The sequence below is a fragment of the Meles meles genome, chromosome 10, assembly GCF_922984935.1.
Source record: "Meles meles chromosome 10, mMelMel3.1 paternal haplotype, whole genome shotgun sequence".
Lineage (NCBI taxonomy): Eukaryota > Metazoa > Chordata > Mammalia > Carnivora > Mustelidae > Meles > Meles meles.
This window is the reverse complement of record NC_060075.1, coordinates 62507827-62531383: the sequence shown is the minus strand read 5'-3', so window position 1 is coordinate 62531383 and position 23557 is coordinate 62507827. Positions and strand designations below refer to the sequence as shown.

At 37.9% G+C, this 23557-nt stretch overlaps 1 pseudogene; it reads left to right on the top strand.

Annotated features, from left to right (window-relative positions):
* The first annotated feature begins 16895 nt into the window (after window positions 1-16895).
* LOC123951964 lies at window positions 16896-17668 on the top strand (annotated as a pseudogene).
* Window positions 17669-23557: the final 5889 nt, after the last annotated feature.

The following is a 23557-nucleotide window of genomic DNA, read 5'->3' as shown; positions in this document are numbered from 1 at the left end:
GGACTTGAAGATGGTGTCTCTTTGTCTATATTTTCTGAGAGTGTCTTTGTAGCCTCTAGATATATGATGAACCTGAATTCTAACCCTCAGGTTAAAGCTCCAAAATAAGAAAATAGAGCTTTTTCACAGGCTGTCTGAAGGTGTGTATCAGTTGGCTTTCTGTGCTGTACCTGGGTATGGTACCCACCCTAAACTCTTTCTGATGGTTATAGTCTCATGGGTCCCAGAAAGGCCAGCCCCTCTGGCCATCATGGCCAGGTGATCAAGGGGGTGGTTCCTGTTTGGACTGCACTCACCTGCTGGCATTAGCAACACTGAGACAGTGCTGAGGGCAAGGCATGTTTATAGCATTAATGATGCATGGAAAAGTGCTGGGCATAGGACATGTCTGCAATTAGCAAGGCCAACAATGTTGGAGGTGGAGTGTGCTCCTGGTGTATTTTTTACATGTTCTTCTATCCTCTGCTTTTACTGGAAATTGGTAGCCATATTTAAAAACTTACTCTGACTTAGCTTGTATCCCTTAGCAAAGACTATTTTTGATGCTGTGTTATTTTATCAGAAGGCCCATGATACCAATCTTCATTATTTTTTGAGTTAATAGCCAGCAGTTTGCCATATCTGGCTCCATTAACTATGTTTTATCATTTTATTTGCACTTTTTAATCTCGGAAAATTTTATGTTTCCTCTAATCTAAGCTTAGATCATTTTATTTAGTAAAGGAAGAATTTTTTTGATAATCTTTTCCTCTTATTAGTTCATTTTCAAGATTATAAATTGGTCTCCTTGTCATCATTTTTAGAAACCAATCAGTTAGTTTTTAAAGTTATATGACATTATGAACTCATGGATTTAAGTGTATGTGTATGTATGTGTATATGTATGTGTGTGTGTGTGTATATATATATACACTTATATATGTATATAAAATATATACGTATATTTTATATTCAATCCATTGCAATTCTTATTTTACTGAAACTCAAATTGCCTCATTTTTTTGTCAGTGGGAATCTGTTCAAGTCAGCTTCTGAGTTTTGGGGTTTTTATTTCTTTGTTTTTGTTTTTGGGCTTAAATTAGTAGTCTGTGGCTCTGCCTGTTCTGTTACCCTGTCCCACTGATACCATCTTCCTCAAAACTGCCTGAGCTCCAATCTTTGTTCTTTTAACTTAGAGAGACCACTAGGCTCTGTTTGTGTCCTTCCTCCCTACATCATGGTCCAGATCTGCCTCCAGGTCGAAGCTTCAGACAACCATTAGCCTGACCTTATTTGATTCCCTTACTTCAGAGATCACTCCTGTTTTGGCGATTGCCCAATATCTGAAAATGACTATTTTATGTATTTGTGCCTGTTTTTAAGTCATTCCTAGTGGGAGTCAATGTCTGGTGTGAGGTATTCCAACCTGGAGGAGTAGAATTTACTTCATTAACTCAGTTTTCTTATTTGTGGGGGTAGATTTTTGGGGTTTTGTTGTCTATTTGATCTGTTTGTTTTATGCTTCTACCCTTATTACTGTCTTTTAAAACTCCCATCCAAAATGTAGTTTTAAAAAATATGATTTTGCTTTTGAAGGGATATCATAACATAATTTTTCCTTAAAGATTATTTAAAAATGAGTGAAAAACATTCCATTTAGACATTTTGAATAAATTCTTCCTTTATAAACAGACAAGGTATTGTCTTTAAGTTCTGTAAAAACAGAATGGGAAAAATCTGTACAGTCAGTTCTCACCGCACCATACCATGTTAAATGATACATGTGCATATTAGAACTAGGTTCTCACTTTTTACAGGTCCCATTCATGACAGTTATCATTAACATAGTAGTGTACAAAGCAAGGAACTATTATACTTACAAAATATATTTGCCAAATCAGAGGTGACTTCTCTCAACTCGAGATAAATAAAGATTTTAAAACTTATAAGAAATAAACAAATCGACAAAAAATTGGATTGCTAAAACTTATACAAAATGCAAAAGTTTTAACAGACATTTTAACATAGAAGGCATAAAATAAAATTCTCATAGTAATTTAAGTTTCCAGACCCTGATGACTTCTTATTGAAGTTTATCAAAACATTTTGAACATATACTTGATTCTTTTAAGATGTTTCAAAGCAGAGTATGAAGAAAAACATTCTTCCTTTCTTCATAGGCAGCATAACATTAATACAAAAATATGATAAACATAATACAATAAAAAATAGAGAACCCACTCACAAATCCTAAACATCATTCAGAAAATAAATATTCACATTAAGTCATAAAAATATTATGTCCAAGTAAAATTCATATGAGGAAAGTAATGACAGCTCAGTATTAATGTATAACTAATTATTAACATGTTGGTGGGGAAAACCATATTCCTCTTCAGAGATGCTAAAAGGCAATTGATAAAATTTATATTCATTCCTTATTTGAAAACACAAACACACACACACACACACATAATCATAAAGAAATAGGTTATTTCCAACCCAACACCAACATCACCTTCAATGATGAAGCAATGGATTAATTTCTATTAAAATCTAGAAGAAACATCATTCACTGTCATCTATTTAATATTCTACAAATATTAGTCAATAAGATTATCTAGAGAAATTCAAAGTGTAAGTATTGGAAAGGAAGTAGAAAAACTATTATTTGTAATTAGCAAAGTACCTGAAAAATAAAAAAGACTAGTTTAAAGTGGGAAATGGTATAAAAAGAAAATATATTTTTTCTTTTCTTTTTAAAGATTTTATTTATTTATTTCACAGAGACGGCGAGGGGGGAACACAAGTGGGGGAGGGGGAGAGGGTGAAGCAGACTTCCCGTTGAGCAGGGAGCCTGATGCAGGGCTTGATCCCAGAACCCTGGGATCATGACCCGAGCTGAGGGCAGATGCTTAACAACTGAGCCACCCAGACACCCCAGAAAGAAAAGATATTTCACTAAAATTTCTGGATACGATGTTGACATGAAATCAGTAGCATTGATATACACATAACAATGCATTAGAAAATATGATAAATTAATAATAATAAATCAGAAGATAAAATATATGCAGCACATTTAAATAAACTATAAGCAATCAAAATAAAAGACATCTTAACTCCATTTATAAACTTTGATACAAGGCTTGATTAAATAGAAATATAATATTCTTTCTTGAAAGATTCCCTGTAAATGTGATAAATACCTCCTAATTTATAAATTAAAGTTTTCCCAACTAAACAATGACATTTTAATTAAAATTTAGAAATACTTTTATTTTTTTCTGAGAAAGAAAAAATGGAGCGGAATATAGTAGTAAGAAATAGACTGGATTTTAGTGAGAATTCATGTCATAATGAAGTTAGATTTCAAATAATTAACAATACGTAGCATTGAATCAAATGCTTTTTCCTACTTAACTGCTTTCAAAGTCAAAAAGAAAACTAAAACCATAATCAACCTAGGTGATAGTGAACATTGGTGAATAAATATTTGTAATAGAAGACAGACACTCTTCATATCTAAAACACAAACATCTGCTCTTCTTGAATAGCTCTGCATTTTTCCATTGTATGATCGTATCATAATTTATGTAAATAAGGCTTCATGACTAAGCATTAGGATGTTTCCATAATATAGATTGCTAAAATGAACATCTTTTAACAATGAACAAGTGAAATCTATTGAGGCAAGTTCAAGAGTGTATGATGTCCTCACACTTATAAGAAATGATGTAGTTACACATATCTTTTGGAATATTCAATGTCAATTTAGAATGTTAATAAAAAACTGACAACTGTGTAGTTGGATAGAAATTGGTTGTGTAAGATGAAGAGACATCATTTTAATGTACATTAAATTATGTATTATGAACTTGTTTAACCTTACATGTAATTATTAGATGGTTAAAAAAAGTTTGTCTGAAATGAAAGTAAAGGAAGTGAGCTGTAGAACATTGTGGATGCTGGGATCTTAATTTTACAGGAAAAAGTCTATTCATGCATATACGATTTGAACTTGGAAGGAACTGGAACAAAAAGAAGAGCTATAAATAAAAAGAAAAGGGAAATATGCTCTTGGGAAGACATCAAAGCTAACTGAATTTGTTTCTAACGATTCTTCTAAATTAGCTAAAATTAGATTCAGAATCATGAAGTATGCAATTAATATTTCATGACAACATTACTTAAGCTAATAAGAATATATATGTTTCTTGTCAAAATTGTAATTTTTAAATTGCATTCATCTTTTCCTCCTTGTTAGAAATTCTGTAACCCTTTCAGTGTGCATCATGGTGGTTTTCAAATTCTAATTAGTACCTGGCAAACATACGTGATTTTGGGGAAAAAACAAAACCAAAACTCAAAAACCCAAATAAAATTAAACAAGGAACAAGTGTTTGACTTTTGCTGCATATTCCAAGTATATATTTTTTAAGTGACTGAAAATATTATGAAATTAGCAGTTCTCAAATCAGCAAAGCAAAGAGTTTGGATCTTGATTTATATAAAATTTATCTTTAAGATAATAAGGTTTTATTTAAAGCTTACATCAGTGGGTTAAACCTCTGCCTTCAGCTTGGGTCGTGATCTTGGGGTCCTGGGATCAATTCCCGTATTGGGCTCTCTGCTCCGTGGGGAGCCTGCTTCCCCTCCCCTCTTTCTCTGCCTGCCTTTCTGCCTACTTGCTACTTGTGATCTCTCTCTGTGTCAAAAAAAAAAAATATTGAGATTGCTACTTTGCTTGCAAGTTCAAGAATCATTTTCTTCTGGACTTTCCATAGAGAGCAAAATGGAGTTTGGTTGATTCCATATATAAATTTTTCTATGTAAGCTATTTCTAGTTAATAGAGACATTCATCGGCATTCTTTATTTCCATATGCTGATGTATCAAGATTATCCAAAGCAAAACAAAGAAAGTAAGGGATAAGAAATACCTCAATAAAGTACAGGACTATCTAATTAGTTGGGTCTACTTCAGAAAGCTGCAAAACCTCCTTCAGGTATCTGCATGAATGGCATCTTTTTTTTGTTTTTGTTTTTTTTTGTTTTTTTGTTGTTGTTGTTGTTTTATTTTTTTTTAATTTCTTTTCAGTGTAACAGTATTCATTGTTTTTCCACCACACCCAGTGCTCCATGCAACACGTGCCCTCCCTAATACCCACCACCTTGTTCCCCCAACCTCCCACCCCCTGCCCCTTCAAGACCCTCTGGTGGTTTTTCAGAGTCCATAGTCTCTCATGGTTCATCTCCCCTTCCAATTTCCCTCAACTCCCTTCTCCTCTCCATCTCCCCTTGTCCTCCATGTTATTTGTTATGCTCCACAAATAAGTGAAACCATATGATAATTGACTCTCTCTGTTTGACTTATTTCACTCAGCATAATCTCTTCCAGTCCCGTCCATGTTGCTACAAAAGTTGGGTATTCATGCTTTCTGATGGAGGCATAATACCCCATCGTGTATATGGCCCACATATTCCTTATCCATTCTTCCGTTGAAGGGCATCTTGGTTCTTTCCACAGTTTGGCGACCGTGGCCATTGCTGCTATAAACATTGGGGTACAGATCATCCTTCTTTTCACTACATCTATATCTTTGGGGTAAGTACCCAGTAGTGCAATTGCAGGGTCATAGGGAAGCTCTATTTTTAATTTCCTGAGGAATCTCCACACTGTTCTCCAAAGTGGCTGCACCAACTTGAATTCCCACCAACAGTGTAAGAGGGTTCCCCTTTCTCCACATCCTCTCCAACACATGTTGTTTCCTGTCTTGCTAATTTTGGCCGTTCTAACTGGTGTAAGGTCGTATCTCAATGTGATTTTGATTTGAATCTCCCTGATGGCTAGTGACGATGAACATTTTTTCATGTGTCTGTTAGCCATTTGTATTTCTTCTTTGGAGAAGTGTCCGTTCATATCTTCTGCCCATTTTTTAATATGATTATCTGTTTTGTGTGTGTTGAGTTTGAGGAGTACTTTATAGATCCTGGGTATCAACCTTTTGTCTGTACTGTCATTTGCAAATATCCTCTCCCATTCCGTGGGTTGCATCTTTGTTTTGTTGACTGTTTCCTTTGCTGTGCAGAAGCTTTTGATCTTGATGAAGTCCCAAAAGTTCATTTTCACTTTTGTTTCCTTTGCCTTTGGAGACATATCTTGAAAGAAGTTTCTGTGGCTGATATCGAAGAGGTTACTGCCTATGTTCTCCTCTAGGATTCTGATGGATTCCTGTCTCATGTTGAGGCCTTTTATCCATTTTGAGTTTATCTTTGTGTACAGTGTAAGAGAATGATTGAGTTTTATTCTTCTACATATAGCTGTCCAGTTTTCCCAGCACCATTTATTGAAGAGACTGTCTTTTTTCCACTGTATATTTTTTCCTGTTTTGTCGAAGATTATTTGACCATAGAGTTGGGGGTCCATATTTGGGCTCTCTACTCTGTTCCACTGGTCTATGTGTCTATTTTTATGTGAATGGCATCTTCTTAATGAAGACCACCTCCCTTCCACCTCATCCTTTTTTGTTTTATTTAATTTTTTTTAAGTTGACTCCACACCTAAATGTGGAGCCCAACGTGGGACTCCAAGGCACTACCCTGGGATCAAGACCTGAGTCAATATTGAGAGTTAGAAGTCTAACCAACTGAGTCACTCAGGTGCCCCCGGACCATCCCATTTTAAAAGTAGACTCAGCCACCCATTGTATCTTCTGACTTCATGTGCTATTCTAGGTTCCCTTTTCATGTATTTATCACCTTCTAAAAGCTCATACACTTACCATGTTTATGACTGTGTCTATCTCTCCTATTGAGACCCAAGTTGTAAGAGCACAGAGATCTGTCTGGTTTGTTCTCTGATGTATACCTAGCACCTGGAATAACACTGGTACCTTATAAGCATTCAATAAATATGTGCTGGATACATGAAAGTATACAGAAGGAATTCATCACCATAAAAGCAAAACATTGCAGTGAATTATTAGACAAGGGTAGAAATTAAATACTAAGGATTGAAAAGCATTCTTCATAGGCTGAGTAGAGGACCAGATTAGTTAAACATTCAGAATCTATGAAACATTTTTGAAGCACCTCTGTGGTGAACCACGTTAATCCCAGTGCATGCTTGTATTAATTATTAAAATCATAATACATTTTAGTGTTGATATAAATTATATATGTTAAATATATGTCAAATATATAAAAATATATTTATATATTTAATATTTAAATATATTTAATAACACATTTAAATAAATAAACAACAAATGATTAAATCAATAAATCAATAATAAATAATATTTAAATAACATTTAAATATATTTGTATATATGTGTATGTGTGTGTGTGTGTGTGTGTGTGTATTTGCCTTCCTAGAAACAATATGTTTGCAGTCTCTCCTTTGATCATAAGCATCCAGTCCCCACTCTCCTCTTCAGTGACTGCGTCCAGTGTAGATACTGCAACCAATACTTGTCACATCTTTGCTTCGAATATTCTGTCCCTTCTTCCCCTATCAGCTACCCACTTGCAGGACCACATCTTGGACCCTGCCAACACTTGGAAATCCTTTATTTTTAATGTGACAACTTGAATAACTAGCTCACTGACCATAAATTCTATGTTTTCATCAAACGCAGTTATTCAGCTGATAATTCGAACTTCATCTAATCATGAGCCTTAGGATCAAGATTTTTGTTGAACAAAAGAAACAATATTCATGTTCACTAAACATTTTCCTTTGCCTCAAAGCATAAGACAATTTTGTAATAACTTTCTATCTTCAAGGATTTGACTTAATGGCCTATCAACCACTCTCTTTCCAAAAAGATAATATTAACACAAATTCCATGCTAAAACTAATGCTAAATTTAACAGCAAAACCAACATAGCCAACATTTTTGAGGCCTTGCTTCATGGCCCACACGATTTTAATCTCTTCATACGTACTTTCTCATTTAATTATTACGCCTCTGTAGTTGATATTGTTTTATCCTCATTACACACATGAAAAAACGGAAGGAAATTATGTTAAAAGTCTAGATTAAGGTCACACAACTGGGCCAAGTTGAGAATGAGGTTATGAAGCCCAAAATTCAGGTTCTGGAGCCCATGCTGCTAAACACGGTATCTGTCCTCCCTACTCCACAGAAACTGCCGTCACAAATCTAGTGACTTGCCTACTGTGAAATATAGTTAAATTTCCTGCTCTCTGTGGAAGCTGGATGAAAAATGACATATTTATGGCCCCCAAAGATAAATAGGCTCTCAGATGCTCTCCAACTATCCTTTTAAATCTCCTCGAGAGTTGGCTTTCTTTAGTTTCCTGAAGCAGCTCTGTCAATCTGTTCTTTCCTCAACTTTGCTCCCCTTCCCCATTCCCTTTATTGTCAAGATAAAACAATGACTCTGTTTCATGGAAGGAGTAGAAACTATCAGATAAATTTTCCTGCCCTTCTCCCATTCCATTCTCTGATTTTCTTGGAGAATGTATTTCTCTTAATGTGTCTGTTAGTGTTGTTCCCTCTACCCTTACTTGGGTTTTTATCTCCTCCCTCTTAGGGAGTAAGCAGACCTGTCCTTGTTACTTTCATGAAACACCGGTTGCCTCCCTTGTTGGTAGTCTTAAGACTTTGCACTTCTCTGCTACTTTCTATCCTCTGCCTTTTCTTTCTGTTTCTCTCTTTGATCTTGAGTGTTGTTGTTGAATATGGTTCAGTTCTAGACTTGGTTCTCTCATGATACGTACTACTTCCAGATTCTGTCATCCATTCTCAAGGATTCAGAGATGATACCTAAAACTTGGGCTAAAAATCTTATTTGTAGCTTAAACTTCTCTTAAGCTTCAAACTACTGTATTGAATGACAAACTGAGACATATTAAAAGTTTTAAGTTTACTTCAGCAAAAATCAATTAGAACCAAGCAGCTTCCAGGCCAGTGGATAGAAAGTTCCACAGTGCTGTACAAACGAAAAGACTTCTATAGGCACAAGGGAGCAGGAGCATGGAAGTTACGCTAGGCAAAAAATGGATTTGTTATTGCATGCTTAAGGTTTTTTTTAGACGGTGGCAGGGGTCTGTCAGGCCAATTACCTAACTAGTGCTGATCAGGTGATTCCTGATTGACGGGTTTATAATTCCATTTCTGGGAGGACCAGAACTGTAATTAAGGCTCAGTTCAGTAACATGGATTTAGCATAAGAAACTCCACTTTGGACCTGTTGTCTGATTTTGTAACAGTATATAATTACATTTTGAGTATTTTTACTTGAATATCCCATAAGCACCTTAAACTCAACGTCTAAAATTAAACTTTAATTTTCCTGTACAACTCTATTTCCTCCTGTATTTTAGTGAATGGCATCCCATCACAGTCTTAACTTTTGCAAGGTATAAATTTTAAAACAAAATCACCATAAAATGTTGCCTTTCACACAACTCTTACCTTCAGTCAGTCTTCAGAAGTTAATTCTACCTCTTCTATACTTTTTTAATCCATCTACTTCTAAGTTAACTAGCATTTCCTAATATGGAGAGTAATATCTATCTATCTAGCTAGTTATATTTTTTATTAACATATAATGTATTATTTGTTTCAGGGGTACAGGTCTGTGAATCATCTGTCTTGCACAATTCACAGCACTCACCATAGCACGTACCCTCCCCAATGTCCATAAGCCAGCCACCCTACCCCTCTTTTTTCTTTCTTTTTTTTAAAACTAAACTCATGGAGGTAATGTAATGGTCTCGTAACTTCCTTGTCTTCATCCAGTATAACAATAATATACCCATAATAATGACAATCTTTTTAATGTTAAAAGATACATTGAGGCATATTAAAAATGGTAAGAATTTGAGCAAAATCTGTTGGAATCAGGCTGCCCCAGAAAGGAGATGATCCTGTTAGTTTGATTAACAGGAGCTAGGGAAAAATCTAACTAGATAGAGAAGTTGACAAAGCAAAGCAAGGGAACTATTTGAGGGAGTATTGCTTAGGCATTTACTTTGGAAAAGGCTGTTGGCTGTTTGTGATTGAGTGTCCTTAGATTTACATTTCTTAACCTCGAGGGATTTGCAGGCTTGGGTTTCAGGTTTGCTTTTGTAGGCTGCCAAAACATTAGAACTGTATCAGTCTCATGGCCTCCTTGTTTAATTAATGTTGAGGAAATAGACTTCCTCCTCCCAAGATGTAGCAAGGTTTCAGCCCGTTATGGGATAAGGCTCAGGCTTGAGGTCCAGAATCTGGATATTCCTGTCCGTTCTATGTAAGGATGAAGAGTTTATGGTTCCTTTCAATCTGGAGACCTGTGAATTGAAGAGACAATTTAATTGCCCTGCCCACATCCAACAGACCCTGGTGGGACAGGCTTAGAATAATTCAATAGACTCCACTGATCACACAGTGCTGGGGGAGCTGGTGGCAAGGCCTTCCAGGAGACACAGTAGTCACTAGCTCCCAGTGACTCCAAAAGCTAGGTGCATACTGACGGTTCTGTCTAGGGCCCAATTCTGCTTCCTGGGAATGGGTTTCTAGGCTTTTGGGGCCTTCCTCTGGACTCTTGGCTTCCTGCCCTGAGTCATCTTTCCTTTCCCATAAGAATAGTTCATGTTTGCTGCTGAATGATTCCTCGCTGTGCATTTTTCACAGGAAGGTTGAGAACACTGTGTCTCTCCTTTAAGGTTTTCTTTGTTAAAGAATGAGAACTCTTCATGTTTAATCACTGAAAAGCTCGATACTTCGTGCTCACAGCTGACCTTGTTTTGTATGGTGTCCTAGGAGTAGCTCTTAGTAGACCAGGAAGTAGACTGTGGTGACCAGTGGGGCAGAGGGCACGGAGAGATGAGCAATAGATGGGAGTAAAGAGATATGTGTGGTGTCAGATGATATATGTACCTCTTGCTCTGGGAACGCTTTCCTCTCCCTTCCTTGGCGTTGACCTTCCAGAGAGGTTTTTCTGGTGGAAATCACCCTTTTCCTCAGACAAAGCCACCAAAAGTAATGATATGAAGAAGAACAACAGAACCGAGAAGGCTGTCTTTCCCATTTAGACATTTTGTTATTTTACGAAGGGGGGGAAAGTTTGGTCAGAATAATTTTCACCAAAATAAAAGATTATTTTACCCTATCTGACGCAGTTACTTTAAAGAATGTTTCATATACTAACTGTTCCTCTGGCCAAAGAACAGAACAGAAATGGACTTCGTAACTTTCCTGAAGCCATGTATAAGCTTCTCTAATCCTTTGACCATTTAGAAGTTTAAAAGGTCCACGGAAGTTTTCAAATCTTTAGCCTTAGGGTTAAATGAAAATCTCTGAAGGTAGAAAACTAAAATGGTTTAGAATAACATTAATTTTGAGAGTAAAGGTAACCTTCAGATTTATTTCCATGAAATTCCATTCTTGCAAAAGAGCACATGCTAATGGATAATTACTCGTAAATCTGGTCTTCGGTGATGTAATTATCTGTTCTGAGGGGCATGTCAATTACAGATCAGGTGACACCCAGGAGAAGTATGGAGTACTTCTTACAGAAAATCTTTTCCTTAGAGCCCATGTATATGTCCTTTTCCGAGGTCTCCTTAAGCATTTTTGTGCTATTCAAAAAAGTAGAGATGACTTGTATCTGTCCTTGAGAAGATAATATTTTCGTTATAATATATGAGTATTTTTCGTAACGGGCAATCTTGCTCTTTTTCAAACAACAGTATTCTGACCAAGGGAATTTTTTTTTTTTAAGATTTTTATTTATTTATTTCATGGGGGGGTGCACAAGCAGCACAAGCTGCAGAGAGAGAGGGAGAAGCAGGCTCCCCACTGAGCAGGGAGGGCTCCATCCCAGGACCTGGGCATCATGACCTAAGCCAAAAGCGGATGCTTAACTGACTTGAGCAACCCAAGCACCCCCTGACAAAGGGAATATTAAATTATTTTTAAAAATCTCTTTCCTACTTGACTTCTCTCTTCTATAGGCAGAATCTTTTCAAAGATTAGCAGAGTATCACCAAAATTATGTATTTACTGAGAAAAAGCATAACTTTTAGTCTTGTTCAATTGAGGGAACTATAAATTAAACATTTAGCCACATGTCTGTGTAGAGATGCTATCACACAAAGTCCATATGACTCTATGCCCAAAATCATAAAAGAAATTGGAATTTTGTCTCTCTAATAGTAATTTGAAAAAAAAAATCATGTTTTCTCTATTTTAGGGGGGAAGACTATTGAACACAGTTTTTGTGGTAATTTATCCTGTGTCAGTTTGGTTAATTTGAATTAGGTTCCTCCAGAGCCCCTTCCCTGTGTGGCACTGGGTTAGAATTGATCAAAAGAAAAAGCTGGGGGGAAGGGGAAGGGAAGCAGTAGCAATTTGCTCTCGGAAGGTTAGCGTGTTGAGCCTTGGTCCAAACACACATGTGACAGTAGGTTCCAGCATGTCCTTCCTTTCTGGTATTCAGCTTCCTGACTGCTGGCCCTGCTGACCAGCAGGGGCCCCCAGGTCCCATAATGACTAGATCTCTGGCTGCTCAAAGGAGGAAGAACTAAACTTCCTGTAAAAAGCAGTCTTTTTTTACAGACTGGTCCTCCAGCATGATTTCATGGTCCCACATCAACAACTTGATACACCTTGTTTTCCAGCTTCTCCTGCAAGTTCCAACCTGTCCACCCGCTCCAGAAGCTTCAGCAGTTGTCCCTCGCACAGAAGTGCTGTTTGTGCATAGATAAAATCCTTGAGAACTAGCAGGGAAGGATTACCTCAGGTGTATTAGGAATATCTCAGTGTAGCATATAACTGTTTTTAATTAGTAGGAGTTGGTGAACACTGTTCTTGAACTGTGGCAACTACTAACCATTGTGAGGAGGAACAAAATATTAATTTCACATAATTTTAATTTACCCAATACGTATATAATTTGAGTAAATAAACTGGAATACTAATTATTTCCAAAATTAAATAATTATTTTACTTACACCGTAAGTATGGACAGACACATTTTTAAATTTGAAATGAAGCCTTGCTACTGATGCAGCACTGAGTGGAGATGCTATTAAAAGAAAAGTGAAGAGGAAGAAGAGAAGAAGATGCGTCACAGATTTCATGATGAATGGCCATTGCAGTCTCTAGGATGGCAAAGCCAGAAAATTTACTCCTGTGTAACAATTTTAAAACAGTAAGTGGACAATGTAAGGAGACATTTTCAATAAAATGAGAGTGAATTTGATATTTTCTTTCAACAAAGGGAATCAATTAGCCACTTAAAATCAAAATTAAAAAATAAACAGGATGAATTGGCTAAAATGAGAGTTAAAGGTATAACAGGTTTTAAATTTAAATGATTTATTAACGGACTCTGAATTTATAAATGACTTGAATTTTTGTATTAAACTTTTTAGAGAGATGGTAAAAAATGATTATTTCATATTTTTATTTTTACCTTCTTTCAATGTGACTACCAGACAATCAAAAATAAATAAATGGCTGGCTTTATGTTTCTATTGGATAGTGCCAATCTAAAAAATATACGAAGACTTGAGTTAAAGTTTCATTCAAACACATCTAGATCTTTCCTCTTCCAGGACATCTTTGCAAAGTATATTTTAGTTTTTACTATGTAATTTACAAATACTTGTATTTTTATGTCAGTATTACTGGCTACTTGTGCCTATAAGCACAGGTAAACGTTGATGTACAAGACTATTTCTCCATAAGGGGCACCTAGGTGGCTCAGTTGGTTAAGTGTCCAACTCTTGGTCTCTGCTCAGGTCTTGAACTCAGGGTCATAAGTTCAAGCCCTGTGGAAAAAAAAATTCTCTAGAAACTTAGAAAACAACCATATATATACCATATTATCCTATGTAGTCCTTTCCAGCATACCTATAACTTTTATAGCCGAAATTTCTTTTAAAGTGAAAATACATGTGAGTATTTGAAAAGGACACTATTGACAATAAAGATTTATCAACGACAACTGACATGACATGTAATTTTTAAAAAATGGGAGTGTTGCTTATATTTATTTTTATATATTTATATATAAACACAATTATAATTTATAAATATTTGTATTATTAAATTATAATTATAAATTTATAATTATAAATATATAAATGATATATATTTTTATATATCCTGTATATATATATGCTTTATATATATACAGGATAATACTTGATATAACATTTAGTAACATTGGTGCATTGCACTGTGAATTTTGAGTTTCATTCAACTTGTCCATTTAAGAACCAATCTTAGAATTTTCTTTTGCTGTGCTGTTTCAGTGGTGTCACTCATAACCATACTGTATCATTTTTGGAATGAAATTCTTCCAGATACCATGTAAGCAGGGTCCTTGCAAGACAGACAGTGCTCTACCAATCCAAGGGCTGAATTATCAGGCGTGGGAGCCAACCTAATGAGATGACCAGACGCACACTCTGTAGAAACTTAGACTTGCTCAGCTCTTGAAGGCAATTGTCAGCACTTGAATTCACCAGAGACGTGACTTTTTTGATGAATAGTCAGCAAGTGGATATGGATTCCTGCTGAAGATGCCTAACACCTGGGTTGACATTTCATATCTTTTGAAAGGATTCTCTTGAAAAGGGGAATAAAAGAAAGAATGAAAAAAAGACAAAGTTACATTATCATTCTTTGAAAATATTGATCAACTTGAAAGAAAATTGGTTTAAAAAGAAAAAGAAAAGTCTTAGTGTAAAAAATAAAGGTCATTCCTTCCTAAACAGGTTGTGGGGACCCCGAAGTTGGAAAGGACCTTCAGTGCCAAAGCCTGAGTCCGAAGTAGTTTTGATTCTTGTGTCTTACTGAAGATATACTTATCTTACTTGCAGAGTTTGTGTGGAGGACTAATTGGTCATGAGATTTATCAGAACATTGAAATGTAGCCCACGGGGACAATTTTTCTGCTATTCTTATTTCATATTCCTGACCTTGTAAGGCAGGAGTGGAAATCTGAAAAGGACCTATAATTCAGAGTATACACATTTCTGCTACGTAGCCAAATACAAAGCTCTGGAATGTGAAGGAGGTGAGACTAGCAGAATGGCAAGTAAGATACATGATGAACCCTCTTTCCAGCAAAATACCAACTTAACCGGTAAAAATTGTACATGAAGTAATCATTTAGAGTCTCTGGAAACTATGAATGAATGGAGAAACATTCGTTTAGAAGATGTATAAATCTCAGAACAACGAAAACCAGTGGCAGTTGAACCTTGCACGAGCTTCTTTTTTTTTAACCCCCACTCCTAGCTCTCCCTTACAGAATCTCTAGCCCAGGTGCTCTTTCCTGGGCAGATGTCACCAAGAAGAGAAGCTTCTGCCCTCTCCTGAGCTCCTTAAAGGGGTCAATGTTTCCATTTCTCACCTTCATCCCAGCCCTGTGTTGCAGAAGTTCTATCCATGCAAATACACTTGAGAGAAACAGGTTTCCTTTTTTTCACCCAGTCACTACTTATAAAGCAGAAGTTCACCCCAAATGCAGCAGGCTGTCCTTGGTCTTGCCTACCTTGTAGGGCAAAAGTTCCTTGTCAGGAGGGGCAAGCCAAAAAGTCAAGAGGCAGCCATCCTGCTCTTTTCCTTGTGGTCAGGGTGCCACTCTTGGAAAAGCAGGTTCTTACCCCAGCATTGGCAAGTGGTGCAAAGATTCTGCCAGGAGGAAAGGCAGGCCCTAAAGAGAAGGAGCTACAGCTTGGCTGAAGTAGTCTGCTTTATTTGGAACCCAGAATGGAAAATTCTCTGCCTGCGTGTGGTTTTAAAAAGAATGTAAAATTTGGTGAGGCCAGCCAAGAAAGAGTAACCAGAGAAAAAGCATCAGAGAAAAAGACAGCTGAAAAGAGCCATCTTAGGATCGTGGACCGTTCTGGGGGTCAGGAAGGCTGGGCGCATGTGCTGGACTACTCCCAGTCTGGAGCAACCACTCCAAGCAGAGGGGGGCCAACTGTAAACATTTCCCCACTGCACAAGGTCCATCAGCAGAGGGCAGAACCCTCACTGTCATACAAGGTTTAAACACAAACTGACCAAACACAGATTGAACGAAGTAAACTGCTCACACCTAGGGATTTACTAGAAAGCGAGGTGTAAAAATAAAATCACACTATCCCCGGTAGTCTGGGAACCAATGCATACCCCAAGCTACTGCCTCTTGGGAGAGTTCCAAATGGGGATCTCTGAGCTACTAGTCCCTGCAGGAATATGTGACGACAAAAACATAAACTTCCAGAAGTGAATGTTAGCAGCCTCCAAGCCAATAAGTAGCTGTGCCAACCCAGGGGTGACTTTTACAGAGCCAGACCAAGAGATAAAACAATGAAAAGAAATCTGAGGAGGAACATTAGAGCCTGAACCCTGGAAAGGAATTAAAATTTGCAGAAGTACTTGAACAAAGTCATTAAGCAAATAAATAACTCCACAAAGGAAGACAGAAACGACCCCTAGGGAGTTCTCAGTATCCAGATTTGCTACAATATTCCTAAAATCTTAACCTTCAAAAACAAAACAAAACAAAAAACCCCAAAACCCTGAGATCTGCAAAGAAATAACAAAGTGGGATCCCTACACAGGAAAAAACATAGGAATAAGAATCGCTTTTGAAGGGGCCCACATGGTGAGATAGCAGACTTAGCAGACAGACTGCCCAGCAGCTATTACAAATACATTTGAAGATTAAAAGAAATAATGCTTAAGGAATTAAAGGTATGATGACAATACTTCATCAGAGTATACATGAAGAGATAAAGATGATTTTTTTTTTTTTTTTAAAGTGAAGTCACGTCACCACGTGGGCAGGTGCCATTACAAAGAGCTGAGCTCCAGGACTAGATGGAGGGGAGGAGGGCAACGGCAGGGGCGGGTCCGGCCGGGAACCTGACAGAAGTATGTGAATTCCATGTCCAGTCACCATCTGTGGAAATGCGCATGGACAGTTTCATGATCTCATGGAACTATTTAGAATTGGCGGCAAATCCCCAGATCCAGACTACTTATTCATGGGAGAGCATGTCGACAGCATATTGTGAATCCCTTCGGCTGCTTGAAGTTCTTTGGGTTTGTTACCCTGAGCACATCACCATTCTTCAAGGGCATTATGAGAGCAGACAGATCACACCAGTATATGGTTTCTATGATGAGTGTCAAGGGAAATATGGAAATGCAAATGTTTGGAAATATTTTACAGATCTCTTTGACTCTCTTCCTCTCACTGCCTTAGTGGATGGGCAGATACTCTGTCCACACGGTATCCTCTCACCAACCATTCCTATCCTGGATCACATCAGAGTGCTTGATTGCCAGAAGTTCCTCATGACAGTCCAATGTGTGACTTGATGGGTCAGATCCAGACGATTGGGGTGGTTGGGGTGTATCTCCTTGGGGAGCTGGTTACACCTTTGGGTGTTTCTGAAACTAAATGTTTCTGAAACATTTAGTCGTGTCAGTCGCCTCACACTGGTGTCCAGAGCTCACCAGCTGGTGATGGATGGATGTAATTGGTGCCACGGCCAGAAGGTAGTAACTATTTTCAGGGCTCCAGACCTTTGTTATCATTACTGTAGTCAGGCTGCAATCATGGAACTTGATGAAACTCTAAAATGCTTTCGTGCAGTGTGACCCAGCACCTCGCAGAGGTGAGCCTCATGATATTCGTTGTACCCCAGACTATGCCCTGTAATGACACTGTAAACTTGCACAGTATTGCCGTGAACCAAATATTGACCTAATGGAAGTGGGAAGAGTGACTGATAACTCCAAAGTGTCAGAGAGTAGTTAACATTCAAAAAACTTGTTTTCACAGGGACCAAAGGATGTGCCATATAAAAATACAAAACCTCTTGTCATCAATAGCCGTGACCACTTTAGAATGGACTGGTTCATTGCATGCTAAGCGACTCTGTTGGTGGAGAAACCAGTTTCTGGAATAGCACTGTTAGTAGTTACTTTTGCTTTCTCTGAGAGATGGCAGATAATAAAATGTCAACATTAACACCTTGTGAATACAATCTAACTTCCATTTAGCTATAGCTTTGCTCAGCGGGACTATAGGTAAGGGTAGCAGCAAACCACCACTGGAACTTAATGAACATTTAAAAAAATAAGTACCAAGGAAGATCTCCCCTTCTTGGGAGTTTTGAAATCATTCTGTTTATTTATTTATTTATTTTAAGGCTGACTTTATTTGGCACAGAGAGAGACAGCTAGAGAAGGAACACAAGCAGGGGGAGTGGGAGAGGGAAAGTTGCCTTCCTGTCGTTCAGGGAGCCCAATGCAGGGCTCAATCCCAGGACCTTGGGATCATGACCTGAGCCAAAGGCAGATGCTTCACAACTGAGCCACCCAGGCACCCCCATTTTGTTTATTTTTAGGGATACCATTTAATTGTATGATTTGTCTGCACTCAGTTTATTTCCCTTCTCAAATCTCAGCCTCATGTTTATCGTTGTTATTGCCAGAATCTGGTGAGTTGTTTTGAACAGAATTGTTTTTTTCTCCCTCCTGTAAGACCATGTTACTGCACAAATGCACTACAGTGTTTTCCATAATAAATCTTGTGAACTAAAAGCAAGCAAGCAAACAAACAAACAGAAACACCTGGAAATTCTGGAGATGAAAATTAAAATAACCAAAGTGAAAAATTCCATGGAGGGGCTTCACAGTAGACTCAAGGTCAGAAGAAAGAATCAGTAAACTGAAGATAGATCATTGGAGACTAGGCAATCTGAAGAGAAGAGAAAAATGAATAAAATAGCCTCAGGGAAATGGGGATACCATTAAGGACACAAAAATGTATATGATGGGTATACCAGAGGGGAGAAAAGAGGTAAGGGGGCAGAAAAAAAGTCAAAGAAGTGATGGCTGGAAACTTAACCAAATGGGAAAAAAGGCATCCATTGGCACATCCAAGAAGCCAAACAAGTTCCAAGCAGGGTAAATGGACAGAGATCCATAGCAAGAAACACTATAGTCAAAGTGTTGAAAGAGAGGCAAATGTAGAAAGCATGTGAAAAAACAACTCCCTGTGTGTAAGAAAACTCTAACAACATGAAAAATTTAACTTCTCATCAAAAACAGTAGAGATCAAAGGGCAGTGGGAGGACACAGGCAGAGTGCTGAAAGTAAAAAACTGTCAAAAATCTTAACGCTTGTAAAAGCATCCTTCAAAAAGGAAGGTGAAATAAAGCTATTACCAAATAAAACCTGAGAGAATAGGATTCCGGAACATCTGCCTCACAAGAATAATAGAGCTCTTGAAAGAGACCAGAAATGGTAAAAGCTTAAAGTACAAACAACCCGTAAGTCTGCCAACTGATAAAAGCATGACGTGTGTTACCTCCACAGCAGGGACTATCACTCAGCCATATAATGGAGGTGAGGTATGGATATATTTTGAAAAAAAGTACCTAAAGTGAAAGAAGCCAGTCACAAAAAAAATGATGTCTGATCTTTTATATGATACATCTATAATATACAGCTTTACAAAAAATCCCAATTTTATTTATTTGACAGAGAGCGGCAGGAAGAAAGAGAAGACTCCCCGCTGGTCAGGATCCCAGGACTCCGGGATCGTGACCTGAGCTGAAGGCAGACGCTTAACTGCCTGAGCCACCCAGATGCCTAAGTCTAATATACAGATTTATAAAGACAAATTAGATGAGTCACTGCCTCTGGCTGGCAGTGAGGTGAGCCAAAGTGGAAGGGCAGGGAGCTTCTTGAGGTGGAATGAAAATGTTCTAAAATCAGATTGCAGTGATGATTGTACAATACTGTGAATGTACTAAATATACTGATTTTATACTTTATTTAAGTATAATTGGCATATAATGTTGTAATAGTTTGCAGTATATAGCATAATGATTCAACTTCTCTATATGTTACGCTCTGTTCACTTTAAATGGGTTTTGTGGTATGTGGAGATATCTCAGTAGAGTGGTTTTTTAAAAAAACTGACCCAGAAGGCATACGTCTGTAAAATATACTTCTCTCTCCCATTGTATTAGTGTATCCGTCTTTTCCTTTTATACTCAACTTCCCAAATGTTCAATAGATAAAATTAAGTACTAGTCTTTATTCCTCTGGTTAAGGATAACAGATGAAATTATGTCATTTCACAAAAGGACATTTTTAATATAGAGTCTACTTAGTTAAGTTACCTATGTGTATTTAAAACAACAACAACAACAACAACAACAACAACAAACGTCTAGCTCAATATTGGTGGTGGTTGTGAAATAGTCAGGAAGCTTCCAGTCTTTACCCTATCTTTGGCTGGCTCCATACCAGATGTAATAGCGTTATTCCCCAGTCTGTAGTCTCCTAAAGTTTGCTGTTGACTCCCTTGACAGAAGTCAAGCCTACGACAGCAGGCAGCATTGACACATCACTCTGTGTTGAATGGCCTTCCTTTTAATCATTAGTTACCTCCCATAACAGCCATTAGCAGGGCCAGCATTTATGAAATGCCTACTAGCATTGCACTTGAGGGCTGAGGCTCTTAAAAGAAACCGATGTTTTACAGATGTTTGTTCAGCGTGCCAAGGGCACAACGCAATTTGGTGGCAATCCTGGGATTAGTACTTAGTTTTCTCATTTCAGAGGCCAGGTGGCTGACTCACCTGCACCATTTCCCTACAGAAACACTAAGTAGAAAGTGTTTTATCACATCTCATGTTTCTACTATGTTTGCTGAGATCTGCATGTTCTAGCAAATTCTAAGAGGTACAGCTCTATAGTTAAAGTCATGCCATTCCCTTGGCTTACATGTTAACTACTTCTCCATCAGGAGGTATTTTCTCCTGTGCTGTTCCTCTCATCTCCCCCCTCCCCCCCATCCTCTTGCTGTGGGGGCAGTGGACTTTCCTACATGTCTCTTGTGCAAAAGGCGTAAACATTATTGGGGTTTTTCTTTTCTGTTTAATGTCAAAGCTTATGTTTTTCTGTGCAAATCCGAATTTTACAGTGATTTAATGATAAACCAGTTCTAAACCAGCAGCCATTGGGACTTTTACCCTTTCCAGAAATTAGGACTCTTTTAAAACTGGTGTTTTTTTTTAGAGACTGGAGAAGGACAAGTGTGGAATTTTGTGAGCCCTGGCGATACTTCTCTTATCTTTATTTCTAAGATGCTTGGAAGAAAAAGGGACTGAAATTAAACCCTTCATACTAACTAAATTGTTTCCTGAATCCCTCTGAAAGCTCTCCCTGAGGAAATCTAGAAATGACCACAGTTCTGTAGTACCCCCTTTATATTATTAGCATTTTCCGGTCCCTCCTTCCAATAGATACATAGCACATAAAGCTTCACATAAGATACAGAATTGCTCAGCGTTTAAAAAAAAAAAAAACTCTGAATGAGTTTAAAAAAATTGTATCCCTTTTGTAAATGACCATATAGATGTTATATCTTGAAAACGACAAGTAGAAGCCTTTTCTGATTCAGATTAGGTCAGCTGTATTTACTTTACAATCCAAATTCCCAATGCATTGATTGGTTATTTTGAGGAGGCTCTTGGGAGAGATTTCTCTGAAGACCATGAAACCCTAGAGATCGTGTGTGTGTGTGTGTGTGTGTGTGTGTGTGTGTGTGGTCTCTGTGTAATAAATCGTGGCTATAAAATTGTGCGGCCCCACAAGGTAGGCGATAGCATTCTGTGACTGTGTGTGCTCTAAGTATTTGCAGGAAAAAATAAACACATACCAGGATCTAGAGAGTGAAAGCTATGTGCTTATAAGACATCTAAAGCATCCCATAAACCATTATTGGTTTAGTATCTTGTTGGCTGTGGAACTGTTATGATGTCTCTATAGACCCATAATTTTCTATGCTGGAAATACCAAACTTTGTCTACCCCAATAAAATTATCAGGTAATATTTGTTATTTATTGAGAGTATTTTCTATCGCATGTAAGACTATCTGAAATTATTGGTCGATAACCATTCCCCGCCTCCCCATCAGAATACAAACTTTAATGAGAAAAGGGACTTTATCTGCCTTGTTGACCACTGTATCTCCACGGTCTGGAAATAGGAGCTGTCAGTTTTGTAGGTGTTGGATAAATATGTATTGACTAAAAGATTGAAACGAGTCTAAATATTGTATTCATTTGGAGATCTAATTTATGTAGACTGGCTCATCTTTTTTTTTTTTTAAAGATTTTATTTATTTATTTGATAGACAGAGATCACAAGTAGAGAGAGAGGCAGGCAGAGAGAGAGAGAGAGGAGGAAGCAGGCTCCCTGCCAAGCAGAGAGCCCGATGCGGGGCTCCATCCCAGGACCCTGGGATCATGACCTGAGTGAAAGGCAGAGGCTTTAACCCACTGAGCCACCCAGGCGCCCCTGGTTCATCTTTTAAATGGCAATGTTTACCACTCAAAAATTATTTATTCCTGGACATTCCTTTTCCCTAAATACTTTTTCTCAGAATATTTCTAATCTTAACTACTCTTAACTTGTAAATTATCACTGAACTTGTAAATTCTTCGATTTAAGACATCTTGGACATTGCACATGTACTCCCAAAGTATCATTTTGGTAAAAGAATCCCTGATGTTGAAGCACAAAAGTTCAAGGGTATATATTTTCAGAATTTTTGTTGGCTTCCCATTTGTAAAAGTTCTCCCTAACATGTCATGGTGGTACTTTATTAAATGGGTCAAACTTCCGAAGCGTAAGGACATTTACATGTTTTGTTTTGTTTTTTTTAAGATTTTATTTGTTTATTTGACAAACAGAGATCATAAGTAGGCAGAGAGGCAGGCAGAAAGAGAGGAGGAAGCAGGCTCCCCGCCGAGCAGAGAACCTGATGTGGGGCTTGATCCCAGCACCCTGGGATCATGACCCGAGCCAAAGGCAGAGGCTTTAACCCGCTGAGCCACCCAGGTGTCCCTACATGTTTTTTTTTTTTTTAATATTTTATTTATTTGACAGAGAGAAATAAGAAATCACAACTAGGCAGAGATGCAGGCAGAGAGAGAGGAGGAAGCAGGCTCCCTGCGGAACAGAGAGCCCAATGCGGGGCTCGATCCCAGGACCCTGGGATCATGACCTGAGCGGAAGGCAGAGGCTTTAACCCACTGAGCCACCCAGGCGCCCCCTTACATGTTTTTCTTAATAGGCTTTCTTCAGAGATAAGTTTTCCTTTCTCCTCAATCTCCATTGTGCCCTTCCCCACCCTGCTTCTCTCTTGCCTCTCCCTCCTTTTCTTTTCTGCCCCCTACTTCCTCCCCCTACCCCGTCATGGTCATATGAGAATTTGAAAGGGAATTTTTTAATTATTATTTTCTTGGACTAATTTTAGGTTTACAGAAAAAATTGAAGGCACAGGGATTTCACATAGAGTTTCTGCCCACTCCGCACCCCCCCCCCCCGCCCCAGCACCATGCATAGCCTCTGCCAGCATGACCATTCCTCACCAGGTGATGCATTTGTGAAAACTGACGAACTTCCATTAGAGCCCTGCAGTCACCCAAATCCCAGAATTACTGTGAGCGTTCACTCTTAGTATTGTATATTCTGTGAGTTTGGACAAATGTTAAGGACATATATCCAACATGTTGGATATTA